The following is a 21,543-nucleotide window of genomic DNA, read 5'->3' as shown; positions in this document are numbered from 1 at the left end:
TAATTTGCGCCAGTTTCCTCTTACGTGCATCATAGTTTATTTACTTACAAAAATGTATTTACTAGAACTTCTATGATAAGCTGCTTTGACCTAATCTACATTATAAAAGCGTTATAAAAATAAAGATGGATTGAATTGAATTTAACGTGCAGTAAGTAGCAAGAAAAAAGTTATGCCAATTTTTTTGGTTAATCAATCGAAATGTGCTTTCAAATTTTAGCATTTAGCATAGCTATTAGCATTTAACATAGCATTTAAATCTAAGGAAATACAAAACAAAGTGTAGAGTTACAAATACGCATTATTATCTCTCTACGCTTTCATTTAATATGGACGAATCTCATCACAATACATGAAAAGGGTCCATGTGTTATTATTAAATGTTAAAATGCGTGTGTGCTAGAACTACACCTTGCATACGAACGCCTACGAATACTAATGAGATCACATGGTTGAAGCACCTTGAACTCTGCGTGCGGAGCAAAGTCAGCAGTCTTACCGCATATTGTGCTTTGTGCTTTCTTGAGAAATTCACAAGGCAAAGTATTGTCAGGAAGCCGAAATTAAAAGCAATGTCACGACATCAAAGGCTGCCGTTGCCAGAGGGTGAGGGGTGAGTGCGAGACCGTGAGCTGTTTGAAGCCAATGGGGTTGAAGGAGAATATTCAAAGAAAGACACCAGAGCTTGCTTTAGAAACATTGAATAATTATTAGTGGTACCTGGAAAGGCAAGCCTCGCAATTATTATAGCTCATATATGGCTAGTTATTTGAAAAACTCTTATGTTTAAGACTTAAAGTGGCTTTGTGTATGTTTGTGACTCTTCTAAAGTGCAAAACTTCCGTAATATGTTTGCAGATATTTTAAGAAAGATGCACATACAGTTGAATCTTTCAATTATTTAGCAAATTATGTTTAACAAAGCAAGGATTTTTTTTTACAATATATTCTATAATGTTTCTTTTCTCCTGGAGAAAGCCCTATTTGTTTTATTTCAGCTAGAATAAAAGCAGTTTTTATAATAATAATAATAATAAAAAAACATGTTACGGTTAAAATGATTAGCTCCCTTTATATATAATATTTCTACAGAACAGAACAAATTTGACTAGATATTTTTCAAGATACTAGTATTCAGCTTAAAGTGACATTTAAAGGGTTAACTAGGTTAATTAGGCAAGTTAGAGTAATGGGGTATATGCCGAAGCATGCTAATAGGACTTTTAATTTGCCAGTAACCTGGGTTAAGCGCTTCCGGTGAATTGAATACCAATGCAAAATCCGGGTATGTTTAAGGTATGTTTTCTTTAAAAATCAGCGATCTCCACTGGCTGAGTGATATCCGATTTAAAGTGGGTCTCAGATTGTACAAGAAGCACTGCATTAAATTACATTTCCCCTGCCATATCTTTATAATATGAGCATTTATTTTACCCCAGTATATTCAAGGGAGCTTCTGCGTTAGCCTGCCGATTCTGACGGGTGAGTGCGAGTAAACAGCTTTTTGTCTCGTTTTACGCTTGTGCAACCAAATAAATGCTAAAGTTTATTTAACTGAATGTATTTTAATGACATTACAACATCAATGCTGTATAAGGAACCGTATAAAATGGAAAAAAGTTCACAATAACAGGTCACCGGAAGTGTATCAGCATGGGAACAGCACTAGCTCGGCATATACCCCATAGGCAAGACATTGTATAATGATGGTTTGTTCTGTAGACAATCAAAAACAAAATGCTTAAGGGGGCTGATAATGACCTTAAAATGGTTAAAAAAAAAAAAACGCTTTTATTATAGCCAAAATAAAACAAATCAGACTTTCTCCAGAAGAAAACATCTTATAGTAAACACTGTTAAAATCTCTTGCTCTGTTAATCATCATTTAGGAAATATTTGAAAAGGAAAGAAAATCACAGGAGGGCGAATCATTTTGACCTCAACTGTATGTAGCAGCACCCTAGCACCAATGACAATATTTGCAGAGGCATGCAGAACTCTAATCTTCTACAGAGAATGTGAAAATCTTTAAGCATCCAGCAGTTTTCTAAATAGGATTGCTCCAGTGTCTAAATACAAGAATATTAGAGGTCAATAAGTGCACAGCAGACATATCATTTTACGATCATCTTCCTTCACTGCGGATCATCGTCATGCTGGGGTTTTGTCTGCATCCTGTCCGTTCATTAAAAACAGGGCTATTTGTTTTCAAAGCGGATACTTACCCAATTAGCATCTAGCAGTTAATGCTTATGAACACTAAAAAGTATTAAAAGGGAAATGGGGGGAGGGCGAAGAGAGATCTGAGAGTGCGGAACAAACACTTTTGTTGTTGATATTTTCATAAAGCAAGCATATTCTTCCTTTCAACACAGATTAATTTCCTTCATAACACCCGAGAAAAGCTTAATGGCTCTTTTGAACATTGAGACGCAGCCCTCAAAGAGCTCATTTCACTCGGGTCTTAGGCAAACATCAGATTTAGTGAGATTGGCTGTTTGCTGTTTGAAGAAGAGCAGTTGTTGATGGCTGAAAAGCCCATTGACTCTATTGTGACTCTATCACTCGAGTTGACCACTTAAGCAACCTTCTTAGTGACCTCCAAGTGACATTCATTCACACGTCTTAATTGTATGGGGGATTCTGTGGTCGGGAAAACTGATTGTTGACCTTGTGGGGTAAAATGATACTCCAGATTGAAAAATATGCATAAAATAAATAAAAATACTGCTAATGAAAAAACAGATAAATAGTACTGGTACACGTCAACTACCCTTCAACTACACCATAACAACCACCTATAACATCATAATAGACAATCATTAGTGCTGTAGACACCACCCATAACACCCTAAAGGAACAACACCCTAGCAACCATCAATAATATCTTAGCAACACATTAAAAAGCAGAAAATGGCTTTGCAAAACTTAAGCAACCTTTTATCTACACCTCGACAACCCCCTGCAACATTCTAATAGACACTCATTAGTGCTGTAGACACCACCCATAACACCCTAAAGGAACAACATCCCAGCAACCATCTATAATGCCTTAGCAACACTTTAAAAAGGAGAAAATGGCTTGGCAACACATAAGCAACCTTTTATCTAGACTACAACAACCCCCTGCAACATTTTAGTAGACACTCATTAGTGCTAAAGACACCACCCATAACACCCTAAAGGAACAACACCCTAACAACCATCTATAATACCTTAGCAACACATTAAAAAGCAGAAAATGGCTTGCAAAACTTAAGCAACATTTATCTACACCTCAAAAAAAAAAAACAACAACATTCTAATAGACTCTCATTAGTGCTGTAGACACCACCCATAACACCCTAAAGGAACAACACCCTAGCAACCATTTATAATGCCTTAGCAACACACTAAAAAACACAAAACATTTAATAAACAGAAAATAATTTGGTAACACTTTAGCAACCCTTCATAAATAACCACCCACAACATCCCGATAGACACTCATTAGTGCTGTAGACACCACCCATAACACCCTAAAGGAACTAAAACCTAGCAACCATGTATAATACCTTAGCAACACACTAAAAAGGCTCAAAACACTAAAGACACGAAAATGGCTTTGCAAAACTTCATCTACACCATGACAACCACCGAAAAACATCATGATAGACACTCATTAGCACTGTAGCCACCACTAAAACCACACACAACACCCTAGCAACCATCTATAATACCTTAGCAACACACTTAAAATCACTAATGAGAAAATGGCTTTGCAACACTTAGTAACCCTTCATCCACACCATGACAACCATCCACAACACCCTGATAGAAACTCTGATGCTGTAGCCACTACCCATTAACACCATACAAGAACAACACCCTAGCAACCACCCATTTTCCCTTAGCAACACACTAAAGATCACAAAACACACACAAAAAAATGGCATTGCTACACTTAAGCAACCCTTCATCGACACCATGACAACCACCCATAACATCATGATAGACACTCATTAGTGCTGTAGACACCACTCATAACACCCTAAAGGAACAACACCCTAGCGACCATCTATAATACCTTAGCAACACACTAAAAACAGAAAACACTAGAAAAACTGAAAATGGTTTGGCACCACTTTAGCAACCCTTCATCCACACCATGACAACCCCCTACAACATCCTGATAGACACTTACTGACGCTGTAGCCACCACTAAAACCACACACAACACCCTAGCAACCATACATCCACACCTTAGAAAAACACTCAAAAGCCAAAAGCCTGTACAAATTGAATGGGTCAATGTATAGTTTGTGTAGATAAGCATAAAAAATCTTTATTTATACAAGTTTTACTATAGCTAAAGTTCACTAATGTAACAACATATCCTAATTTTTTAATTCATTTTCATTAAACTCGCCTGTTCTCCTAGTGTAAAACACAATCTGTCCACTGTTGATCAAGCCATCATGTCATATTCTCTGGGGTATGTGGGTACATATAGGATTCGTGCACAGAATGAGTCATAATAATCTAAGAAAGGGACTATCGCAATGTAAACAGTAATTAAAGCAACTCCCCTGATTGTTAGCATGAGTCACAGTCATAAATGGGAGTATACACTAGTGATTACCCATCAAGAACCAGGCTGTTATTTAGCACTTTAAACGCTGAGATGATGGGTCAGTCCGTGCATGAGGAAATGAATGCATTCTCCTCTTTAATGATCCTTAATATTATGTTTGTCTTCATCTTCCACTTTCTTTATTGAACCCCATAATCTTTAACAGTCAGCCGAAATGTTTTTCTGCTGGAGATAAAATGCATTACCACTCACTTTGTAATTTCTAACAGCAGTCATTATGCAGCTGTGGCAGAATGACATAATGTACAACACGTTGGAGAGCAAGGAACAAGATGCGCTTCGGTATTTAACACAATGGTTATAGGCGACTGTCATTTTAGCCGACACATAATGCATGTGACTGTAACTAATTACTATATCATGACATTTGTATTTTGGCATTATGCACGTCAACCTCATCATGTTACCTGGTGTTATTTATCTTAATTAAATTTAGCAAAATTGATGCAAATTGTATTTATTTATTTATTTTATTATTATTTTTATTAATAAACGAATTTATTTTATTTGGTAATAATTAGTTTTTATTTTTAATTTATTAATTAAGTTTATTTACATTTTATTGTTATTGTTTTTTATGTTTTATTTTTTATTTATTTATTATTTTTAGTGTATTTTTATTGATTTATTTTTATTTTATTTTTATTTGTTTATTTTTATTTTCTGTTTATTTATTTATTAATATTTTATTCTTTTTATTTATTTTGTATTTATTTATATTATATATTAAAATTTTATTTGCTATTTATTTATTTTTAGTTTATTCATTTATTTATTCATTTATATTTTTATTTATTTGTCATTTATATTTAATTTTTTATTTATTTAGTTTTTTATTTATTTATTTGTTTATTTGTTTTATTTTTATTTGTTTATTTGATTTATATTTTATTAATTTTATATTTATATATTTATTTATTAGTATATTTGTTTTTTATTTATTTATATATTTGTATTTTTCGTTTTGTTTTTATTTATTTAATTTTGTTTTGTTTTATATTTTATTTATGTTTTTTATGTTTTTTTATGTTTATTTATTTATTTATTTATATCTATCTCTGTCTGTTTGCAATTGTTAAATGCTAAATGTTAAAGAAACTGGAACCTGCTATCATCCCAAAACGTTGTCTCTTTGTTGGTCTGATTGCTCCTGTTGTTCTTCTTCATTTTAATAAGTTGCTCTGGATAAAAGTGTCTGCTAAATAAATAAATAAATGTAAATATAAATGTAAATGAGCTCCCAGAACTGACTCACACACAAGTTTGTTCCCACACATCAGCCGTCCGCCTCTGAACACAAAATAGCGTGACAGTGTTTGTCATTCCATGTGTTGTGTGTGTTTCTCTGTGTGTACATTATTTAACAAGGGCTGCAGTGGTTTTTCTGGTTAAAACAACTATTTTTAATACTGATAATTGTTGCCAGTATCTCGGACAGTGACTGATAAGTTAGTTTATTCACAATTTATACAATATCAAAACATTAGATAAATAGATTGATCACAAAAGAAGATATTTTGAAGAATACAAATCTAAATTGGTTTGGAAATCACGTTTGCTTTGAACTTGAAAGAGAGATAGAAGCAGATTTGACCTGTCAGTGGGTGCACATGGCTCCTAAATAGCATAAATATAAGAGAATTTGGATTGTTTTAATTTAGTCTTTAGTCTTTTTTTTAACTTTAACCCATTGAATAACTTTAACCCACTCAATTTAACTTTAACCCAAGAAACAGTGTATAACAGTCATATATAATAAGTAAAATTATTATTAAAAATTTAATTATGTTTTGTTTGCGGCATATAGTTAACTATTTATGTAAGCAAAGTGTGTGTTTGAATATTTCAAATCTGTGGGAGGCACTGATATCTTAAATAAAATTAAGTAAAGCCAATAAATTCTTTTTTCAGTGTGTAACCATTGACTTCCATCATAGTGTAAACAATTACTATAGAGGTCAATGATTACAGGTTTACAGCATTCTTCAAAATATCTTATTTTCCGTTTATCAGAAGAAAACAAAAACTCATTAAGCATTGGAGTAAGTAAGTGATGACAGAGTTTTCAGTTTTGGGTGAACTGTCACTTTAAGTATCACCAACAGTGGTAACAATTCCTGCCTTAGCAAGCACTGCTAATAACGGCACCATTTTAAGTAGCATAATTACATATTAATTACAAGCACTCATTATTCATTTACTACCTTGTAATTACATAGTAGCATGAATGCTGGGATATAAAATGCGACTTCAAAGTTTGTTTGTACTTTCACGCTCACTCAGCTGTGGCAGCAGGTCTAGAAAAAATCAAATCAAATCGTTTTGTATACCTTGTAGGTTCCTGCACCTGATGCAAATGTGCTCTTATCAAGCGAACTCAATGGATTTCTTCTAGACACCTATTGAGATATTGGCCTCTGAATGCCGGTGTGGCTTGTGGTCTATGAGCGTGTATTCTCAGCTCCTGCGGGGAGAGCAAGCCTCTATTAGTTTACGTCCAAGATTGAAATGCTTTCAGAAATCCTCCTGCACGCTTCTCTTCTGCAGGTTAACTTTCCTGCTGCTACATTAATCACCATGACAACTGCCTCCACTCAGACTGCCGTACGTGGCCGTATGAGAGAGCGAGAACGTCTTGATAATTTTGTATTCCAATTTCACACTTTGTGCTTATAGTCAAATCTGTTCAGACAACCTCTAATGCAAAACAGTATGAGCCTGCAAAATAACCAGTTCATTATACCAGCATTTCACAAATCTAGGAAATCTCGCTCTGCTTTCTTAACCGAGGCTCTTGATGTGATTTAAAAACATGTTTAATATATGTCACTGGATTTAAAATAAAACAAACCAAAAATAAGCCCATTAAAGCAAGCAGACAGTATTGATTTTTACCTATTCATTCATTCATTTTCTTGTCGGCTTAGTCCCTTTGTTAATCCGGGGTCACCACAGCGGAATGAACCGCCAACTTATCCAGCAAGTTTTTATACAGCGGATGCCCTTCCAGCCGCAACCTATCCTTGGGAAACATCCACACTCATATTCACATACACACTCATACATTATGGACAATTTAGCCTACCCAATTCACCTGTACTGCTTGTCTTTGGACTGTGGGGGAAACCAGAGCACCCGGAGGAAACCCACGCGAATGCAGGGAGAACATGCAAACTCCACACAGAAACGCCAACTGAGCCGAGGCTCAAACCAGCAACCTTCTTGCTGTGAGGCAACAGCACTACCTACTGCGCCACTGCTTCGCCTGTTTTTTACCTATATATATATATATTTAAAATATTATATGATAATGATCATATACGCAGGGCTTTTCAATTGGCGGCCCGCAGGCCGAACCCGGCCCCCGAGGCAGTTTGTTTTGACCCTCCAAATAGTGTGACCAGAAATTTGGGAACAAAGTCTTAAACTGGTTTACAGATGTTCCATTAATGCAAGACATTATCTCCTTTAGTTTAAAGTGCTTCATAGGCTTTATTATTCCAAGTGTGAATTGAATAGAATGTTTCCAGAAGTGTCCCCAGTGTGTGACAAATGTCAGTTTTTAGATTCCAACCTGTCTCATTCCTATGTTATGTGTCCCGAGTTACAGAGTTTCTGGAGCAAAATATTTCAAGTTTTTTTTTCAGTTACATTAGACATTAAGATTGAACCACATCCTACATTAATTATATTTGGAGTTTCTGAAGAATTTTTGAGACTAAACAACAACAAACAACAGTTTGTTTCATTTGTGTTGATGATATCTGCCAAAAAACATATCTTTTTGTTTTGAAAGAAAAAAGAAGTTCCAAACTCTTAAATTATGGCTGACAGAGTTAACTGGTACATTACAACTAGAAACATCAGATATACCCTTATATACAAGCTTTTCAAGGGCATTCGCTGCTTGAAACATATGCTGGATAAGTTACCAGTTTATTTCGCTGTGGCGACCCCTGGTTAATAAATACTAAGCCGAAAAGAGAATGAATGAATGAATGTTATTGTACTTTTTTGTTTTATTTTATTTTTTTTTATCTAAATACAGGATCCCAGAAGCATTTAAATGATGCATAATGACTGAATACAACAGGTGTCAATATAACATATTCTACAACACATGTAGAGAAATCTCCGTGCATGCTTATGTCTGAGCTCTGCTGCACATCCTCAGTGCTTCATATTTCCAGGCTGACACTCTTCACTTCACTAATGAACAGCACATGGACCGCGCAGTGAAGTGTGTCCTCATACACACCTGTAATATTGCTCACAGTTCATCATCTGTAAATGACACGCATATGCTGCCACGTTTGGGACATGCGGGATGTGTAAAACGTGATGGGGTCAGTGCATCCTTCCTGCTCCGTAAATGACTTTTGCCAGAGAATGTGCGCTTAATCACAGTCTGCTAAACAGCGCTCTGACCTTACCATGATTAAAATGCAAATGACCTGTTGCTGTTCACAGGCGCTGATTTGACGGCTTTAATGTTGCCACCGTCAAATGCTCCATTTTTAACTGTACTTCACCTCCTCAGATGCTCACAGTATCACAGTTTTGTTTATTTATTCATTTGTTTGTTTGTTTGTTTGATACATTTGTTATTCATTTGGCAGAGAGTTTGTTTGTTCGTTTGATACGCTAATCCTTCATCTGAGCATTTATTTATTTGTTTGTTTGTTTATTAATTTGTTTGTACAGTTGATACTTTTTTATTCTTTTATCTGAGAGTTTATATTTTTGTTTGCTTGTTTTCATTCTTTAGTTCTTTTGATATATTTTTAATTGTTTTGTCTTTATTTATTTGGTTGCCAGTTTGTTTGTTTTGTTTGTTAGTTTGATATGCTATTCCTGTATCTGAGCATTTATTTATTTATTTGTTTGTTTGTTTGTTTGTTTGTTTATTAATTTGTTTGTACGGTTGATCATTTTTAATTTCTTTGTCTGAGAGTTTGTTTGTTTGTTTGTTTTATTTTTTCATTCACTTGTTCATTCATTCATTCGTTTGCTTATTTGTTTGATACTTTTTTATTCCTTTGTCTGAGAGTGTTTATTTGTTTTTTTGTTTGTTTGTCTGTTCTTTCATTCGCTCGTTAATTTTTTCGTTCATTTTATACTTTTTTATTCCTTTGTCTGAGTTTGTTTGTTAGTTAATTTGAATACTTTTATTCCTTTGTCTGAGAGTTTGCCAGCTTCGTTTGTTTATTTTTTTGTTTGTTTGTTTGTTTGTTTGTTTGTTTGTTTGTTCTTTCATTCGCTTGTTCATTCATTTATTCATTTGATACTTTTTAATTCCCTTGTCTGAGAGTTTGTTTGTTTTTTGTTTGTTTGTCTGTTTTTTCATTCGCTCATTTGTTTATTTGTTCATTTGATACTTCTTTATTTCTTTGAGAGTTTGTTTATGCATTTGTTTATTTGTTTGTTTGTTTGTTTGTTCTATCATCCGCTCGTTCATTCATTTGTTAATTTGATACTTTTATTCCTTTGTCTGAGAGTTTGTTTGTTTGTTCTTTCATTCGCTCATTCAATTATTCCTTCATTTGATACTTTGTATTTCTTTGTCTGAGTTTGTTTATTTGTTTTTTTTGTTTTTCTGTTCTTTCTTTTGCTTGTTTATTCATTCGTTCATTTGAAACTTTATTTCCTTTGTCTAAGAGTTTATTTGTTTCTTTTTTTCATTTGTTTGTTCTTTCATTCACTTATTTGTTCATTTATTCCTTACTCCATTCATTCATTCGTTCATTTGATACTTTTTTATTCCATTGTCTAAAAGTTTATTTATTTGTTTGTTCATTCTTTTACTATGTGACACTGTAACACACACACACACACACACACACACACACACACACACACACACACACACACACACACACACACACACACGTATTAATAAAACACAATTGACGACCAATATGTTTTGTTTTTTTTTTCAATTCTTCTTATGCACAGAGAAATGGAAAATGGCAATTGGACCTTAAAAAAAAAACAGGACGTTTCCATTGGTTTCCATGTCAGGCCTTGGCGATACGCTTTTAACATTCCTAAGTGCTTTAAATGAAACATTAGTCTAAACAGCAGAATGTGGGAAATGTTTTACGGCGGACATGTTTGACTCAAGGCCACGCCGGTTACAGAACACTATAATAAACGTCCGAGATGTTCTTGTTTCAGTAGCACTCAGTCTTAATCTGTGGCGGAGATAAATAGACAGGTATAAGAGTAAGTACTTCTGTTTCAAGGGAAACTTTAGGATGACCTTTTCTCAAAGGACTGATAGATTTGTTGTTTTTCTGGATGACTACCTGAACTTTATGAACCCGTTCGTTATTATACTCCACATATGTTACGCTTTTTTTCAACCTGTTCAATTGACTGCACAGTTTTGTTCAATAACAAACGCTGCTAGAGGAGGTTGTGCACAGATGTACTTTAGAAATGACCCTTTGAAAGGTTATTGCAGTTTTACAGTAGCGCTCATAAAATACCAGCATACAATTCAGAGTAAGAGACACTCGATTTTGAAGATAGATCAGATATAGCCTTAGCTGACCTAAACAAAACACTTCTGTCAAGAGTTTAAGAAAAGAAGGAAAGGGGATTTCAATGGTGCTTGTTAGGATAAAAAAAAAACATTGTCGTGTAAAACATTTTGCAGCATTAATACCTCAATTCATGAGGATTCTTGATGTAAGTTTTGCTTTAAAGTGCTCCTATTGTACCCTTTTACAAGATGTAAAATAAGCCTTTTGAGTCTCCAGAATGTGTTTGTGAAATTTCAAGTCAAAACATCAGATCATTAATTATACCGTTGAAAGTGTAAAATTTTTTGGTCAGAGGGAATTGTAACTTATTTGTGCCTGTGCCTTTAAATGCAAATAAGCGGGTTCTCCATGCCCTCTACCCAGGTGAATGTCAGGTAAACAGAGTAAAATGCAAAACACAATTCTTTTTCATGTTTTTTTCCCTCAAGATTTTATCCTAATTATTTCTGTGTCTTCGCGGCTAAACAACACCGTAAACAATTAAATTAAATTAAATTAAATTAAATTAAATTAAATTAAATTAAATTAAATTAAATTAAATTAAATTAAATTAAATTAAATTAAATTAGGCTAAGCCTTGTCTTGATCAGTTGTCTTGATCAGTTGGCATTTCTGTGTGGAGAAATGTGGAGAAGGGCATCCGTTGCGTAAAACATGTGCTGGATAAGTTTGCGGTTCGTTCTGCTGTGGCGACACAAGATTAATAAAGGGACTAAGCTGAAAAGAAAATGAATGATTAAATTAAATTAAATTAATTGGACATTACTTCACAGTATTATTATATAATGAACTTCAGAATATGTGACTGTTGTGTTTAGTCATGTCACATGAATACTATTTGGATATCCTAGCACTGTATAAATATACATGTGTATATATATATATATGTATGTATAATGATAAAAATAATAATAAAAATATATATAAAACGTAAAATGTTATAAAATGCTTTCAATATATCAAATAATATAAAATAAAACATCTAGTAGAAAAAAGTTTTGATATTAAAATGATACTAAAATATTAATTGTTATTTTAGAATATATCGTGTTGTATCTGTTGCATTTAGTCATATATGCCATGTGAATGCTTCTTGGAACACTGTATTAAAATAAAATAAAGTAAAACAAAATAAAATAAATAATCAAGTAAAAAAAAAATTACAAACATAATAAAATATATTAAAATAAAATTATATAAAAAAATAAAATAGAAAAAAAACTGATCAAACTGTTAACATATCATAGCTTGTTGAGTTTACTTTATATAGGTAATGGCATCCTTATGGTGGTTATAAAAACAAAATACAAACAAAGCAAAATAAAATAAAATAATTCTGGGAATGTATAATAGTTTGTTAAGTTTACTAGCTATGAGATCAGTTTGTCAAGGTAATGACATCCTTACATCTAAGTGACATCTAGTTATTGTAGCCCAAATTCTATATATTGCTGCACGGGTTGCCAGATTGCTGACAATAGGAATAAGGGCAGTTGGCAGTGTCTTCTTTTTTCAAACACACCTCCAACAATTACATATGTTTTATGGATTAATGACTGGATAATCTAACTGACAGTTAGAACAATACACTTCTCACCTCCCATCAACAAAACTGGTTTGTATACATTTTATGCCACCCATTGGGTTTCTAATGTACTGTACTGTAAATTGCTTTATTTTTACAAGAAGCAATCATCTAAATGCATCAGGGAAATGGCGTTTGCTTAGTAGAACAAACTGAATTAAATTTTTATAATGTTGAATATTTGATGCAAAGCTATTTTCACAGTACTCTGGACTGTTTGTTTATAAGTAGTTTGTCACAACATATTTTTGATGTAAAAAATGCAAAGCCGCAGGTTTGAAACATATTTGTGATATGAATACAATTGGTATTCCACTGCACTGCATTAAAAAAAAGCATAATTAAATAAAATACAACTGGGATCCTAGCACTTCACTGCATTAAAAATATTTAATAAAAATAAATAAATAAATAAATAAATAAAACCATTACCACAAAAATCTAATAAAATAAACAATAATTATAATACCTCATGAAAAATGAAATTTAATTTAATTTAATTTTATTTTATTTAAATAAATAATAAAAATAAAATATATTAATTGGACATTACTTCACAGTATTAAATAATGGATTTTAGCTTATGTGACAATTGTATTTAGTCATGTCACATGAATACTACTGGGATATTGTAGCACTGTATAAATAAAACAATAAAAAGGATAATAAAAAATATATATCCTAGCACTGTAAAACTTAAAATAAAATGATGAAGTAGAAACCATTAATTCATAACTTATATAAAATGTTATAAAATGCTATCAATGTATGAAATAATATAAAATGATTTTTTTAGTAGAAAAATTTAAGTAATTACTCCTTCATATTAATAAATAAGTAAGTAAGTAAGTAAATAAATAAATAAATAAATAAATAAATAAAAAATGAATGAATGTACTACTGGGATCCTAGCACATACATCTCTGCTAAGACGTTATGGTATTGTTTTGCTTTAAAAAAAACAATAATAAATAAAATAAAACAATTTTAAATGATAAAACTATAATGCTTTATTTTTTTATTTTTGTTGATGTTTCTTCTTCGTTATAAAAAATGTCCTGAATGCTACAGACTTTGCAATAGGTTTGTAGTTTTCTTTATATATATATATATATTTGGGCTCAAATAGTGCAGGTCAATTGCTACATCTACGTCTCAACAAATAATTCATTTGTAATCAGATTGACAGCTCAATTGTACAGAAGAGCTTTCCTGTAAACACCTGAATTGATCTGAACTGAGCTCGATGTGAATCAAGTTCCGATTGAATTGGGGAAGAGATCATGTAGACACTTGATCAGATTGAAAAACGAACACTTCAAGACACTGTTTAAAAAAACTGGTGCAATCGTCAGTTAAAGTGTCAGACAGATGAAAGAGTGTTTTCTACGGGTGGTTTGACAAACCCCCTCACTGTGCATGGGCAATGATGTAGAAATGAGGTAATGACATACAGTTGAAGCCAAAATGATTCAGCCTTCTATAATTTTTTTCTTTTTCAAATATTACCCAAATTATGTTTTATTCTTCACAGTATTTCCTATAATATTGCTTCTTTTTGAGAAAGTCTTATTTGTTTTTATTTTGGCTAGAATAAAAGCAATTACATTTTTTTTAAAACCATCTTAAGGTGATATTTTACTTTTCAATATTATTAGCCTCCTTAAGCAATATTTTTTGATTGTCTACAGAGCAAACCATCATTATACAATAACTTACCTAATTACCCTAACTTATTATTATTTTTTTATTATTATTATATTTATTTTGTCATTATTATTATTATTGTTATTATTATTATTATTATTATTATTATTATTATAAAATTTTGTCATCATCATCATTATTATTATTATTATTATTATTATTATATTTACTTATTTGGTCATTATTATTATTATTATTATTATTAATATTTATTATTAAATTTAATATTATTATTATTATTTTGTCATGATTATTATTATTATTTGTTGTTATCATTATTATCATTATTATTATTCCTTCACAAACAACAAACAAAGAAATTATTGAATAGTAAATAAATAAATAAATAAATAAATAAATAGGTGTGAAAAAGTTTTTGCCCCTTACTGATTTATTTTCTTTTGTCTTTTCTTTTTTGTTTTGCATGTTTGTCACACTTTATTGTTTCAGATAATCAACCTAATTAAACAGACAAACAAAAGCATAATGCAGTTTTAAAACAAAGTTTTTTATTATTAAGAGAAAGAAAATACAACACTATAAAGCCCTGTGTTATAAAGTACCACTACTACATAAGAAATCGGCAAAGGAGGGTAGCAAATACTTTTTCACACCATATTATATATAATATATGTGTTACTCTGAAGATAAGCTCAACGTTTCTGTATGAATTAATTCAGTGAATCAATCAAGTTTAAGCAATTGTAATATAACTATTAATGCAAAATAACTAATTATGTAACTACATTGCTTAAAGTAATCACTTTACTTTTTTGTTAAATTACAGCAACTATTTACTTTCTAAATAATTACACCCAACAATGATTATGATGTTACGATTATAAGCACACAAAACAAGCTAATCGCATGTTTTATTTGTCCATGCATCGCACTGCTCTGAACAGGCTGGTATATCAAAACACCACCACAAAAGAGGTTGTTAAAATTCCATGTTCCCCCCACAGAGAAACGGGACCCCAGGTCAAAATAGGACATTTCTTGCCTCGGGGGCCAAACCCCAAACGACCGAGGGGTGACTTTCCCATAACAAACAACCCAGGCCACACTGAGCTGCTCACATATAATGCCTTTCGCAGATTGTCACCAAATAGCCAGTAAATGCGGTTGCACATGCTAAGCATTCCTCCATCTTTCCCCTTCCCTCACACTGAAAAAAGAGACTACTTAAAAAAGGAGTAAATCCATTGTCTTCAAGTTTTACTTAAAACAACAACAACAACAATTTAGAAGTGTTAAGTTCATTTAATTATCCATTTTTATTATATATTTTTAAATATTTTTTTCTTCTGGAGAAAGTCTAATTTGTTTTATTTCGACTAGATTAAAAGCAGTTTTAATTAAAAAAAAGAAATTTAATGTCAATAATATTAGCCTCCTTACGCAGTATTTGTTTTCGATTGTCTAAAGAACAAACCACTGTTATACAAAGACTTGCTTAATTACCCTAACTTGCCTATAGTAAACCTAATTAACCTAGTTAAGCCTTGAAATTGCACTTTAATATGAATACTAATATCTTAAAAATATGTCTATTTAATATTACGTAGTGTTATCATGACTAAGACAAAATAATCAGTTATTAGAAATTAGTTATTAAAACAATATGGACAAATGATTCAGGGGAGATTATAATTCTGACTTTAGCTGTAGTTAATTTTAATTCAGAAATTTAAGACAATGGGTCCCATCATACACCTGGCGCAATAAGGCGCAAGACGTTTATGTCTCAATTAATTGCTGTTTTCAGACCAGCGCAACAGTAATGTTGTTTAAATAGCAAATCCATTTGCGCAACTTTGTGTACTCATGGGTGTTTCGGTCTAGAAAGGGGTGTGTTATAGCACATTGACGCTTAGCTATTTTGAGGAACTGAAATAGACTGCGCAATTGACCAAGTAAAAGCTGGTCTAAAATCCAGCCCAGAGCACATTAATTATGCACCCCTGCGTGTCCAAATGCTTACACATTGCTTAATACACACAGGATGTACAGCAATACACAAATATCTTTACATATGAAAAATGTTAAAGGATTAAAATGTATTTTGTACATAATTATTAAAACCACTGCCTCAATACCTCATCTCAGGGAGCTTTTATCAGTTTATTCATGACAATTTGTACAATATTATTATTAAATTTTATTTTATTATTAACAATTATTATTAATTATTATTTATTATATGCATATTTATATTTGTTTTAAAAAAGACTAGTTTAGAATTGTCCACCTGTCGGGTTTTGGAGACGTCTGATTCACAATAAGAACAGGACGTGTGTTCGGATATAACTCCCACACACTTTGTTATTATTGTTCATTTATTTGTCTGCTGGAAATTAGAACTTAATTCAGAAATAGTTTTGAAGCAAAACTTAAAGCGCTTAACAAAAATAAATTAAATACGTAAGCTAATAGATGTCTTCAGTGGTGTGAGTTTCCACCGTTTCCTTATCCACGAAAGTAAAGGAGTAAAGTAAAAAGAAAGTAAAGAGGCCGAATGAAGGAGGCTCGTTCTTTATCTTCACGCTGCATGTTTAACTGTTTTCTCGGTAGTAAAGCATTCAGTTTTTCCACTTACAAAGTCCGTCATGTAAATAGCAAATGTATGATGGTGCGACACAACTGACTCTTAAAGGGAATGGGAGTTGAGACTCTGATTGGTTTAATGCACGTTATGTTCAAAACACACCCATAACTCATTATTACAATCAGCATAACCCTGTTAGACCATGCGCCGGGCGCACACTCTATTTTTCCCTCCTTAAAATAGCAAAAGCGGATTTGGACACGCCCTTAATGCTTTTGCACCATGAGCTTTAGACTTTACACCTAGATCATTAAAATAGAGCCCATTGTGTTCACTCACTTAAAAAAAGGGACAAAAATGTTGTGTTCTACACAATTCCTTCATGTTGTTCCAACACAAATCTATTAAGTTAATTGTTTTTATAAATTTACTTGGTTTGCACATAAAACAATTAAGCTGTCCACCCAAAAAAAACTCAAGAATTGTGTTGAATCAGCTCATTTTAAATAAGTAGGCTAAACAAGCAGTGCTTTTTCCGACCAACCATAAACAAGTACTCAAAGCACTGTGGTTTACTGCCATTTAGCTGATAGCTTCATTATATCCAAAGCATCTTTTCCCATGGAACTGCGCACTCATTCCCAGTCACTTTTTTTGAACCACATGGTTCTCATACATTAGCAGTTTTCCATTTGCATAGCATATCGTTCCTGCTTTGCCTGCCTGTGTCTGTTTGGGAGAGGGTGAAGGACAGCGAACGGCTTTCCTTTTCTCACATGACAGCCCAAATACTGTCACATAATTGTTCTGCTCGATCGCATTATTAACAGTGACTGGCTGTGAATGCATCTTCCATGCTCGGATGGGAATTATCTATGGTGTCAAATTAGGCATTTATCTTAAGGGTTGTTATTTATATGAATGAACCGCCATGCCTGTGGCTAAATATTCGCCCTCCCATGTACTGAACAAAATGCTGGGTTCCTCACAATTCCTTTATGCTGTTCTAACACAAATCCATTAATTTAACTTAACGCAACTTTGCGTTTTTGACTGTTTGTTGACATTTTCTGATTGAATAATGCGCAGGTTAGTGTATACTCCATCAGCTGTTTTAGTTTCTGTTAGCTTTGTGGTTTTTGACTGTTTGGCACCATCTTGTGACTAAATAATGCACAGGTTAGTGTATACTCCATCAGCTGTCTTCATTTTTGTCATCTTTGACGCGTTGACATGAGAAAAAATTGCATAGGTTAGTAAGTACATTAGCTGTATTCGTTTTTGTTTCTGTTTCATTTGAGTTTTTGCCTCTTTGGCACCATATTGTGACTGAATAATGCACAGGTTAGTGTATACTCCATCAGCTGTTTTCGTTTCTGTCAGTTTTGCTTTTGATTGTTTGCCACCATCTTGTGATTAAGGGTGCTTTCACCTAGACTTTGTTTCGGAACCTGTCTCGTTTGCCCAGTTAGCGCAGTTCGTTTGGCATATGTAAAACCACCAATCGCACTCGGATCAGCGCCAAAACAATTGCTCCGAGATCGCTTAAATGCTTAAATGCTTAAATGTGGTCTCGGCTCAATTGAAACCAACTCTGGAGTGGATCCATTAGTGGGATAAAGTACATCCATGATGGTTGTTTTCGGAGAATAAATCCCATCAGTCTTTATACAAAAGTGCTTCACTTCATGTCCAACTTCCAATAATCCTGTCAGGCTTTATTCTGCGATAACAACCTCCTGGATGTACCCAAGTACAATTCAGTATCTTAAATATTTGTTCAAAATACAAACACAGGCTAATGAGATCCCATTGTATCATTAGTTATGCCCCAGAAGAGAGAGCATCTGAATTCCCAGTCTGCTTCTGCTGTTCAGAGAGGTGATTTGCCCACTCAGTGAGGTCAGTCGGCTGATGGTTCAGCATAATTAGCCCTGTGATCAGTGCATCCATCTCTCCGCAGCTCAGCCAAAGCAGGACCAGCTCAGCAAGCGCTGACCAAGCCGAAGAAAAGCTCCCGTCGACGGGAAGTCAGCTAACACAGAGAGGAGGGTTTGACAGGGTTGGTGGGGGGTTCGGGATTGAGCGTGAGGTGTTGTAAATACTTTGGGACAGACACAAAAAACTGTCAACGTGACTGAAAGAGCTGCAAATTCTCCCCGAGCGAGGGGGCAATGGGTGTGCGACGCTTCGGAAAAGCAAATTTGGACTGAGCGAGAGTTGTTTATGTTATTCATTTCAATCGCTGTATGCTTAAAAGCCCCTGAAAGCATTCAGAATTAATGATCCGTGCTGAATAAAAGTCGCATTTGTTAAATTAAGAAAGCAGAAGCCAATAAATAAACAAATAAATAAATAAGAAAAAAATCACTGGCCTGCTTAACTGGAGACAGATGTGCATTTCTTCAAAACTCACTTAAACAAATTTGTCTTGGTTGTAGATTTCTGACTGTGCAGTGTGTTTGTGCGTGTGTGTGTGTGTGTGTGTGTGTGTGTGTGTGTGTGTGTGTGTGTGTGTGTGTGTGTGTGTATCTGTATCTGTGCACCTCGAGGGTTTATTAATCATACATTGAGGTTTCTTCAACTTTGGACACTTTTATCTCCTAAGGGCTTGATTTGTTATTAAAACCAACTGATTTCTCTGGTTATATGAAGGTCACATTAATATTCTCTGAGATTTGTATTTATTTTGCCTTTCTATTTGCAACATTATGCTTCTATAAAAAAAAAATTAGACATTCTTTATTATCCAAGGGTAGACATTTCTCTTTCTTTAGTTAAATAATTATATTCAACATCATCACATCACATAAAAAATGACCAATGCGAACACATTCAACATCACATAAAAAAATAAATAAATAACACAAGTAACCCTACTCATTACTCAAGGTTGACTAAAATGTCTTTTTGATTACATTATCTTTAATAATGACATGTGCTTTCTGTTTATTTCTAAACCTTACAGTTTAACTCTCATCCCAGGCCCAAATATTCAATTGTAAAATGTATACCAACCATTAAATGTTAATTCTAGTGATTTAAAATATTATAATTTATCAAAATAAATAAACAAATAAATAAGTGATCAAAAAAAATTAATATTTTTAAAAAATAAGAATGAACGAATACAGATATAAAAAAGTAGGAAAGAAAAAAAATGAATAAATAAATAAAAGATGCATAAATAAAATAAATAAATAGATAAATAAATAATTCATTAATAAAAACTAAGTAAATAAATGCATAAGTAAATAATTTATTTAATAAAAAATACAAATAAATAAATGCATAAAAATAAAAGAAATAATAAAATAGATAAAATAATTAAATAAATGCATACAAAATAATTAATAAAAATTAAAAATAAAAATAAATAAATGTATTTAAAAAAATAATAAATGCGTAATTAAATACTAAAAATAATTTTAAAAATGCATAACTAATAAATAAATATTTTAAAATAAATTACTTATTTAATAAAAATTATAATAAATGCAAAATAAATAATTTAACAAAATACATTAAAATAATTAAATATATGCATAAAAATTGTTTTATAAAAAATAATTTTTAAATAAATAAAACAAATTAAATTATAAATATATACAAAAATTTGTCCATTAAAACATAAATGAATAAATAAAAAAGTTAAATTAAATACATAAATAATTAAATAAAAATGCATAAAAAATAAACACAATACATGCATAATTAAATAATAAAAATATTTACAAAATGCATAACTAATAAAAAATGCATTAATTAATCAAAGCAACAGATAATAAACAAATCCAAACAGAAAATATTTAAAACAAAGCCAAAGAAGAACATTTTTATGTTTTTTATAGCAACAATGCATTGTTTCTTTCCTAAACTAATTGATTTATTTATTTTTATTAAAAACAATTTATTTCTGTATAAATCAACCCTTTTCAAGTGAATCATTCAAATGAAAGATTCAACAAATCCCTTTTTTAAGGCATCACCATAAATCAACAGTCGGGCATAGTAAATAAGCAACAAAGAAATATATTTCAAAACCCCACAGCATCAAAAATAGCCAAAGACAGAACTGCGTATTGGATTCCAATAATAATCCCTCCAATAAAGAGTCCAAACGTCTGACTGTGGCAGTGTCTGTGCTTCCTGTCTGCTTTTGTTGTGCTTGATATGGAATCACAGGCTCTTCTGCCAGACTGTTTAGCATAGAGTCTGTAGTGTCCGCAAAACCCCCCCGTCCGTCTTCCTCTAATGAAGTCTATGAGATACTGTATGCCTGTCATGCCCCGCTGCTCGTCTGATCAACAGAGTGAGAACATTTACTTTCCCTGCATGCCAATTAAAGCCATCGCTTTCCTCAATGCCTTTCCCACCATCATTAAAGCCACAGCAGAGGTGCACACTGCAGCACACACAACCACAAACAACATATTCTCAAAAACTCAGATCTCTCGAGGAAACAGAACTGTTTCAGGTATTTTTAGGAAAGTAGCTAATTCAAATTGGTATGAAAGTGTAC

The 21,543-nt window shown here is 32.5% G+C and overlaps 1 protein-coding gene across 6 annotated transcripts in view; it reads left to right on the top strand.

The window, feature by feature from the left end:
* Positions 1 to 21,543, top strand: part of adarb2 (adenosine deaminase RNA specific B2 (inactive)) — a 597,874-nt gene that overhangs the window by 952 nt on the left and 575,379 nt on the right. The window lies entirely within an intron of this gene.

The sequence above is a fragment of the Danio rerio genome, chromosome 24, assembly GCF_049306965.1.
Source record: "Danio rerio strain Tuebingen ecotype United States chromosome 24, GRCz12tu, whole genome shotgun sequence".
NCBI classification, from domain to species: domain Eukaryota; kingdom Metazoa; phylum Chordata; class Actinopteri; order Cypriniformes; family Danionidae; genus Danio; species Danio rerio.
This window is presented reverse-complemented; position numbering and strand designations above follow the sequence as displayed.